Below are 8,136 nucleotides of genomic sequence, written 5' to 3' on the forward strand. Positions count from 1 at the left end.
TCATAAGTGAAAGATTTTATTTTTCTGCCCTCTTCTACAAATTGTTTAATTCCTCCCCTTTCTTTTTGGACGTGGGTACTCTCTGCTTCCCACAGCTAACCATCCTATATTTCCTAGTAGAAATTGGATAGATTTGCCTTTCTCTTTTGGTCCTTTTCTTCCTGTGACTTTACTATATGGTGAAGTCAATCTGGAAGGTCACCTCTTTCATCAAGTATTCGATTTGCATCCAAAATTGTATGTACATGAAAAATGTGGTTGTGTGTCGCACCTAGCTGCAGACGCAGATGAAATTCTGTAGAAAGCCTGATGCACGCTAACCTTTGCAGATGGCTCAGCTATTGCTGAAAAATGGATTGCTTAATAAAGCATATCATCCGACATATTTGCTGCTTGGCTAGCCAAATAGAAGTTGTTTTTTGCACAAATTTCCTTGTCAAATTTGTCAATGTTCATGTCATTTTTGCTTTAGGTCACAGAGCAAGGTGCAAAATCTTGGCATCTTTGCTCGTTGCAAGCCAGTTTTGGCTATTTCTAACAATGGAGTGAATTTCTCCTGAGGTTCAGGTTTGTTATGTATATAAGGAATAAGAGGGGAAAAAAATCAGTTATAGAATGCAGTGGACTTTAAAGAAATTGTCTGGTGCAGGAATGAGGGTTGATTTGTTTTGTTTTTAAAAATAGTGATAAATATTTGTATTCATATTCAAGGAATCTGTTAGAAAGTCAGTGCTGAGAAAGATACTCTTTTTTCCTTTAAATGATTTAGTTTGTTCAGCTCTATAGTTTCAGAGGATTTTGTTGCATGTAGATTATTTGCTTGCCTGCACAGAAAATGTATCCCTTTGTACGTGGATATTTACAGGATGGAAAAAAGGAAATGGGTAGTTTCTGTCAACTTCAAGGTAAGGTCCCTTTGCTCTTTCTTATACACTGTATTCCTTTTATACCTTGTTTGAAGCTTCCTGAAGTCTTCATGGTTCTCTTTATGTTGAAGAATTTAATAGCAGGGTGTGAATGTGTACACTATGTATCTATGACTAAATTGCTGTTCGTTCTCTCTCACTCCAGGCCAGAATTTTATTTTGGAGAATTTGTCTTATTTACTTAAGGGAGAAATGAAAATCCCACCCAACCTTCTGGGAAGGATGGCTCTTCTGCAGGCCCCTTGGGATGTAAATGGCTACGAACTCTCTGCCAAATTTGTGCTGATTTCTGACTGAACTCTAGTTGTAGCTGAGATTAAGATCAGGAAAAAGGTGTTTTGAAAACCCATGCACATACTCCATCTAGTCTTCTTATCCAGGTGTCAAAGCACCCCACTTATGACTTGATATATCCTCATCTGTTCCTCGGAATTGATCCATTTTTAAGGTAGTTCAAAGATAGCTTCAGGTTCCATAACGAACGTGATTATTCCTTTTGCTTGCACAAGTCATTCCATAAAGAAGTGGCTTGAGTTGGTACAGTCAGGGTTAGTGATCTGCTTCAGTCCAATTGATCCAGCTAGTCTGCTTTGGTTCCCTTCAGTTTGGTTGCTGGGGTCTTTTGGGCTGAATTTCTTTCTGGATTTTTTCCTTTTTAAGAACAAGTAAATCAATGGTCTTAAAGTGGTTTCTGCCTTAGTGAGAGACCTATAATCCAACACAGGGCTGTCAAACTCATGGCCTGAGGGCCGGATGCATCATGCACTGGCCATGCCCACGTCCAGTTTAGTGAAGGGAGAAAAAAGTTGTAATGTGTCATGTGACGATGCGAGTTTGACATCAATGATCCAACAGGACAAGCAAATTCTGCTCTATTAGTTCCAAGGGTGCCAGGCAGTTGAATAGGTGGTTTGGATAGGATGTGGGAAAGGCTTCCTTTGTATAGATAGACCTCACTTAATGACCACAAAACTCTCTTGCTAAGTGATGCAAAACATTAAGCAAAACATCATGCCACTGTGACAGACTTATGACCTCACTTCTACCACAGTTGTTAAGTGGGTCACCTTATGCTGTTAAACAAGGCATCATGTGATTGCAACTTGTGATTTTATTTCCAGCTTCTCCATTGCTTCTGCTTACAGAGACTGCCTCTCCGTTAACCCTTATTACATTCTTGGCAGGACTGGACTTTCTGTCTCAGGAACTTTTCTGGAGTTTTTTCCCCCTCCTTTGTTTGTATTTTGTGTGGAGTGACCATTCAAAGTTACAATGGCACTGAAAAAAGTGACTTATGACCATTTTTCAAACTTATGACTGTTGCAGCATCCCCACAGTCATGAGAGGCCAGGCGAGGAGATGCATGCCTCGATGTGAGTGATGTTGAGTTGGCCACACCCACCCAACAACATGACCACCAAGCCATGTCCACCCAGTCACATGACCACCAAGCCATGCCCACCAACTAAGCCACGCCCACAGAACAAGTTGTTAAAAATTTGAATCCCACCCATGCCTAGGGGCACTAAGAAGACTCTGAAGGTTATCACCTAAACAAGGAAGGTGGGCATTATACTTCAATTGTTTCAATTCCAGCCTATATTATTTGCAAGGAGGGAAAAGTTTTCCTAGTGGATGCAGCCACAGTACAAGAATAGAAGAAGAGTTATGCATTTCATTATCCCCTCCAAACAAATTGCCACTTTCACAATCACCCATGTACAAAGCAAAGTGAAGCCCCAGATGGCTGATAATCTCACCCAAACATTCTGTCCAAGGATGACTGGTACAAGCTGCACAAAGATTACTTCACCTTATGAGATGTCCTTGGGGCCAAACTCTATATACCAGCAAAGCAAAGAAATCTCATGTTTCAATGCAGCCACAATTCCAAAAGACTGGAATTGTGAAAACCCTACATCCTGGACCAGGAATCCAGTTGGAGTTAAACAGAAACATAGCCTGGGAAGACTTACCAACTTGGGTGAATTTAGATCTCCAGAGACAACATTTGCATCCTAGGAATTGTGGATTGGTCATGAAGGAATTTTGGATTGCTTATAAAGGAACTGTCGGTTGGTCAAATCTCAATCCATTACTTTTGGGAAATGTTGGAAAACAATTGAAATACCAGATATCTTTTACAATGCCTTGGTAAGATCATACTTGGAATACTGCATCCAGTTTTGGTTGTCACAGTATAAAAAAAAGTTGTTGAGACTCTAGAAAAAGTGCAGAGAAGACCAACAAAGCTGATTAGGGGGACTGAAGGCTTAAACATATAAAGAACAGTTGCTGGAATTGGGTATGTCTAGTTCAAGGGTGTCAAATTCATACTGTCATGGTGGTGTCATGTGACGTATCAGGACTTTTTTCCCCTTTGCTAAACTGGGCAGGGGTGGTGCCAGCACGTGACACATCAGACCTGCAGGCCGCGAGTTTGACACCTCTGGTCTAGTTTAATGAAAAGAAGAACTAGGGGCAACAGTGTTCCAATATCTAACAGGTTGCCACAAAGAAAAGGGAGTCAACCTATTATCCAAAGCACCTGAAAGTACAACAAGAAGCAATGAATGAAAACTAATCAAGGAGAAAAGCAACCTAGAACTAAGGAGAAATTTCCTGACAATTAGAACAATTAATCAGTAGAGCCACTTGTCTCCAGAAGTTGTAAATGCTCTGACATTGGAAGTTTTTAAGAAGAGATTGGATAACCATTGGTCTGAAATACTATAGGACCTCCTGCCTGACCAGGGGATTGGACTAGAAGACCTCCAAGATCCCTTTCAACTTAGTGACTGTTATCTGGGATAAGGAAAGGTGTGTTGAGGAAGAAATCCAAGGAACTTTTAACTGTATGTGGGTTAAGTGACAAAATGTGTGTTGTAATATTGTAGTCTGTGCAAACACCACTGTTTACATTTGGTATGTGATGCAATGATGCAAGTATAACACAGCATAGCCTACATCATTCCATCAATTGCATGTTTCTCGTTTTGGCATCATAATTAGGAAAGGACATCTATGCTGAGACCTGCACTCCTTAACATTATATTAATGTCTCAAATGATGAAGTGCAGGAAATGTATTCTAAAAGTTGCAAGTGACCCAGAAATAGAATAGGTAGCTAAGATTTTAGAAGACATGGTTTCTCTACTTGAGTCTGGATAGAGAACCACTTGTAAAGTGGATGGAAAATAACATAATAAAATTAAGCTATGATAAATGCAGGGTTCTACCCTTAGGAAGCAGAAGTCCAAAGCATACTATGTTGATATGAATACTTGTGAAAAATATACTTGTGAAATTGTAGATGGTCTCAAGCTGAATATAAGTCAGTCGTCTTATCCCCCACCCCACCCCCGGAGCCTGAATCTGCAGCGGAAGATGAGCTGGAATAGAATGGGACAGAGATCGAGGAGGGAACTGGCTGGGCCAGTCAGGCCAGGGCATTTCAGGATTACAACAGCTTGTAGACAGGGAGAAACAGGAGCAAGATGAACATGAGAAACAGAGCTCAGGTGATGAGCAAGGACCCAACCCCTCCTGATCCTAGAGCATGGAGAGAAGAGAGAAGGAGAGATCAACACAGACTGAGCGGGCTACAAGGGAGGAGAGTGCCCCGCCCCACTTCACAAGGCACACCTGGGGACTGAGATGTAAGGAGATGCCTGTGGGAGGGGCATTTGTCGGGAACAAGCATTGAATCTGTGGAGCCACATGAGTACTTGTTGATGCCTGGAGATTTCTGTGCTCTGTCTAGTGGGGCTTGCCCAGTTGCCTGCTTTGCTGAACTTCTTGCAAAACTTGCTTACTGGACTGCTACCCTGGTTACTGTTTTGCAGACCTGTTCTCTGGCTGTCTTGCTTTCTTGCCACGCCCTGGGTCATCACAGTAGTATGTCATGACAGCTAACTTGGAGAATGTAACTTTTGGCTACCTCAAGAAAATATGTTTCTTTGCTTCAGAAATCTATAATTCTGCTACATTTAGCATTCAAAGAGATTCATGCTCAGCTTTGGGAGGAACCTCCAGATTATACAAGTGTCAGCCAGTGGAATGGGCTGTCACATGAACTGATTAGTTGCTAGACTGTTGGAGATCCTCTGGTAGACACTAAGCTGTTGTCCCTTTCCCCCAGTGGCATAACTATGGTATGATCAACTGGGGCTCCATTTCTTTCTGAGAGAAGGCAGACGAAACATAGATGTTCAGAAGTAATGGTTCCAAACCATCAATCATAACTACCTCATCATTTACTCTTCATTGGGGACCTACATTCTGTTGGCTTTTTTATATTTCTAACATACTCCCTGACTCTTTTTCTTATTTTTTGTTTCTCATGCTTTAGTTTTTCTGGTATAATGTATGCAATTTCTAAAGATTCCTTTGTCTTATTTAATCAGAGTATTCCAAGGTTGGAGTACCTTGGCATCAGGCTTAAAATGAGGAGAAAGACAACCTTTTTTTCCCCTGTGAAAGCTAATGTGGTGAGGGAATTTTAAAGCCCAGGAAGAAGCAAGATGCTGAACCTCCATTGGCCTGAGCTAGTCTTTCATGGAGAATAAGTTGTGGGTGGATGCGAAATGTTGATAAATGGTTTTGGTCATTAATTCTAGTATAGTTTCATTATCAATTTCTTCCTAATACACTCATAAAATGATACATAAAATAATCGGTTTACTGATCTACAATACATCTTTCTTTGAATCACTGGTACATAAATATGCAAAAGAGTCTTGGCTGAAAAGTGAATTTGTCTTTATAGATGGTCTTCAGGTTATGACATCTTGTTCAGCAATCTTTCAAACGTGGGATAGCACAGAACGAGGGGTCTCAAGTCCTCAGAGTTCTGGTCACTGTAGCATCCCCACAGTCACATGATCGCAGTTTCCAATGTTCCCTGCTGGCTTCCCACAAGTAAAGTCAAAGAGGAAGATGACAGGAAGTCAAAAATCATGGTCATACAAGTTCCTCATTTAATGATAGCAGTCAGGACTGCTTAGAACTGCCATCATTACGTGGCATGGTAATGCAATAGTGAGCTTTACAACCACATTGCTTAGTGATGGCAATTCCAAATTGCTATCAGAACCCAAGGACTACCTGTAGTTAAGAATGGTTTTGTTTTGTTTTTCAAATTTTCTCACACAGCCAGTCTGATGTGGTAGTTAAGGTGCTGGATTAGAAGTAGAAAGACCCAGATTCTCATCTGCCTCAGCCATGGAAGCTCCATAAATGACTTTGGGCCAGTCAGTGGGTGGTGTTGTGAGGAAAACTGGAGAAGGGAGGACATATATACCACTCTGAATGCTGGTACAAAGGTAGGATATAAGGATATATTTGATTTTCATTTTATTAATTATATTCTGAAGTAATTTGTATTCAGTTAACTCTATTTCTATATATGACTTTTGGATATAAATATTGAACATGGACATTATTTTTTTAACCAAATAATACTAGTAAAAAGTTTTTAATAGTTGCTGTATAGTTTTTGGCTTTTTTATTTTTACATTTTTCAATATTTTGTTGATGCATAAATCATTTTTAAAAAGCTATAACATAAATACATTGTTTTCCCCATATTTCTAAAGGAGCTGTCTGGTGTCATCTCAGAACCACTGTACCCCATCTTTCAAAAATCCCAGAGCACCGTGGAACTACCAGAGGACTGGAAAAGAGCTGATGTGGTTCCTATTTTCAAATAAGGGGAAATAAGAGATTACCATGCCCCACACTTTTCTATTGTATACACCTAGCCTGCTTCCTTTCACAAGACATATGTGGGGCAAAAACAAAACTGAGGCTCTAGAAATGAGCATTCTTTCTTGTTTGTTTGTTCTTTTTTTTTTAAATCAGAGCAGGTGTATATTACTCCTGATAAGTTTTTAGTGTACCATTGTAAAGGTGTTGTTTGATACCTTACACTGCCTGCTATAAAGCCAACATGAGTGATTAATAGCAAAGCCTCTGCCATTTATTATTAATAGCAGTGTGTTGACTCAATTAAATCCAGCCTGCTTTTTTTGGCAGGCCTTTGCAATTATACATATCATTATGGGCAGCAGCCCAAATGCATCCTGGGAGGAGACCAGAACTCCACATTAACTTTTTCTGGCAGTCTCAGGGCAAGTTGGCAACTATGCTGTGTGTCTCTAACCAAGCCAATATGCCTGTCGCAAGGATGTAAGAAGGGAATTGACATTTAGGATGCTGGGAAATGTTTCCCAATACCAGTTTTTGAATAGAAATTTCAGTACCTTTCATCAATTTCGGTAGACTTTCAGAAGAATTCAGGTTGGACTTGGCCACTCTATAGGCCTACTACAAAAATTTCAGATCTAACAGAACTCCTAGACTTAGGTATAGGAGCAAACGCATGTTGACAGTGATACAATTGTCCTTGTTTACTGAATCTATCTTTTCTGTCCAACTGTTAAATAGGAGAAGAGACCAGCCTGGTCAATATTTTAAAGATCTCTACTAAGTTGGTCTTTCCAACCAGTGCTGGTTCTGTTTTTATAACAGTTTGGCCCACCATTACACTAACTTGTTCTCTTTAACTGTGACTGAGAAGAGTGGTCATGGTCAGTGGTCATATTTGGAAGTTATCTTATTGAATAAAAGAAGAAACTCTAGGCTCTGTTTTATCCAATCAAACCAAATGGGCACTGCCAGTTATTCTGCCTTCTGGGAAGGAATTCTATATGGAATATAACAGTACAGTGGAACCTTGGCTCACGACTGTAATCCATTCCAGGACTACGGTCGCAACCCAATTTGGTCATGACTGGAAGTACGACTGACTGCGCATGCGTGGACAAAAAAAAATGTGTGGACTGCGCATGTAAGGAAGGGGAAATCAGCGCAGAAAGGGAATCTGCTGCGGCCGGGTTTGTTCGCCACCCAATTTTTGAATCATGACCCAATTTAAAAATTGAGTTGATTTTTTTGGTCAGAACCCAATTTGGTCACGGTCAGAAGCCTCCACTGTACCTCCATGGAAGTATCAATTTAAAACGACTGGCCAATTTTACCACCCTCATCCTTCTGGCCTTCCAGGAGAGCCTTAAAATCTAGTTTTGCCAGCTGGCTGGGACCTTGATTGGGGCAGATTTTGCTGAAGGTAATTGATGGGGTCAGAAAGATACCTTATCCCCCCCAATGTTGTCTGACCCTTGGCTTTAGTCCTTATTTAAGTCTTTTT

The 8,136-nt window shown here is 40.5% G+C and overlaps 1 long non-coding RNA gene across 1 annotated transcript; it reads left to right on the forward strand.

Moving 5' to 3' along the window:
• The first annotated feature begins 668 nt into the window (after window positions 1-668).
• Window positions 669-6,728, forward strand: LOC148125737 (uncharacterized). The gene is made up of 3 exons (XR_015743680.1): window positions 669-905; window positions 6,081-6,250; window positions 6,524-6,728. It is a non-coding gene; the product is annotated as an uncharacterized LOC148125737 (long non-coding RNA).
• Window positions 6,729-8,136: the final 1,408 nt, after the last annotated feature.

This window comes from Pseudonaja textilis, chromosome 4, assembly GCF_049901715.1.
Source record: "Pseudonaja textilis isolate UNSWEBS1 chromosome 4, rPseTex1.2, whole genome shotgun sequence".
Classification (NCBI taxonomy): Eukaryota; Metazoa; Chordata; class Lepidosauria; order Squamata; family Elapidae; genus Pseudonaja; species Pseudonaja textilis.